At 40.2% G+C, this 1899-nt stretch overlaps 1 pseudogene; it reads right to left on the bottom strand.

The window, feature by feature from the left end:
- Positions 1-548: 548 nt before the first annotated feature.
- Positions 549-1409, bottom strand: LOC132015364 (ADP/ATP translocase 2-like; annotated as a pseudogene).
- Positions 1410-1899: the final 490 nt, after the last annotated feature.

Here is a 1899-nt window from a genome sequence, read left to right on the forward strand (position 1 = left end):
CTAGTTTAAATTAATGTATACATTCTTGTGCTTCTCTATGCTTCAGAATAAATGCATTAATCAAGCAATGGGAGAAGAATGAAAAATAATTTAAACCAAATCTAAAGAATTACAGAAAATAATAATGAAGGAGGTTGAAAAATATCCAATGTAAATAATTTTATTTTCTTATATTTTAGATACTTTTTTCCTTGAAATTCATTTATCAAGAGTGACTGAAATAAAAAATACAATTGATTTCCATCATCATTGAAGCAGCTTTAAGAGAAAACTGGTCAGATGAATATTATTGCTTCCCATTTTCTTTTTTTTTTTAAAGATTTTATTTATTTATTTGACAGAGATCACAAGTAAGCAGAGAGGCAGGCAGAGAGAGAGAGAGGAGGAAGCAGGCTCCATGCTGAGCAGAGAACCCAATTTGCTTCCCATTTTCAACCAGTGAATGGTTGCTGTTGGTAAAGACAGTTAATCATCTGTCAAGAATGCTTAAGCTATGCTATATAATACAACATGCCTGTTCACAGGGGGATAGAAAACTAGGAAATAACTTATGTGAACTTCTTGATATCATCATGCAAGACAAGCAAAAAAAAAAAACACCACCCATGCCTCTGAGAACACTGGACCATACACCTTGAAAAGCTTTGGATCCTTCATCCCAAGAAGTTTTCCTTCAGTAGTCAAGCATATCTGTGTACATGATGTCAGTTCCTCTGCTGCCTGACTACATCATCATAGGACAATGAGGATGTCAAATGAATAGAAATTCAACTCAGCAACCACTGTGAGGGGTTGTGCTGCCATCTGGCTGATGAAGATCTGAGCATTAAGATCTGGAAGCGTTCTCTTTGCAGTAGAATAGATACTTAAGTAAGCATCTAGGTAGATAATAATACCCCACACACATTAAAGCTGTGGTATAGGCCACTTGATCTCATCAGAATTGTGGATTGTAACCAGTCACCAAGGCCACTGAATTCCCTTTCAGCTCTGGCTTTGCCCACATCAGCTACTAGGTGGGCTCTAGCAAAATCAAGAGGATTCACAAAACAAAAGGATGTGGCTCCAATGGCACCACCTGATGCCAGGTTCCCTGCAAAAGTAGTGCCAAAAATGGGTTCTCTTGTCCACAACACCCAGGAAGATCTACTTGCATTTATCTGTGGAGGCACAGTGATGAGCCTGGGTGGAGAAGTATCTGATGACATTGGCTAACTTGCCACTCCAGAAGGACAGGAATCCTCGCTCTTTGGGAATATGAAGCACACAGTCTATTACGCCCCTGTGAGTTGCTTGCTGGAATGCTACACCTGCAGCAGCAGCAGCAGCTTGACTTCCTCTCTGGGCACTACTGCAGCCACTCCACCTGCCAGGAAGTCCTTGGCAAAGGATGCAGTGGCATCTGCCATGTTGAAAGGAAAGAGCAGGTGGGCAATTGGGGGACGGTGGTAGGAACCACTGGGACTCTGGGGCTCTGGACTCCAGTGTAAATAATTTTATTTATTTACTTATGTTAAAAGATGTATGTATGTATGTATGTTTGTTTGTTTATTTTGAGAGAGAGATAGTACACCAACCTGAGGAAATATGGGAGGGAAAGAGGAAGAGGCAGAAGAACAGAAGCTGACTCCTGCCCAGTGAAAGCCCCATGTGGAGCTGGATCTCATCACCCTGACATCATGACCTGAGTCAAAATCAAGAGTGGGAGGTGTAACCAATTGAGCCACCCAGGCACCCATCCAATGTAAATAATTCTAAATCATGGAAAGGTACATTGGAATTTTTTTTCTCAATATGTAAGAAAGCAGGAATAAATTAAATCTTTCAATCAAAGAAAGAGCAAGGAATCTCACATTTATTTAATAACTGGTATGTACCAGGCATGGTCCATATATTAAA

The sequence above is a fragment of the Mustela nigripes genome, chromosome 1 (genome assembly GCF_022355385.1).
Source record: "Mustela nigripes isolate SB6536 chromosome 1, MUSNIG.SB6536, whole genome shotgun sequence".
NCBI classification, from domain to species: Eukaryota; Metazoa; Chordata; class Mammalia; order Carnivora; family Mustelidae; genus Mustela; species Mustela nigripes.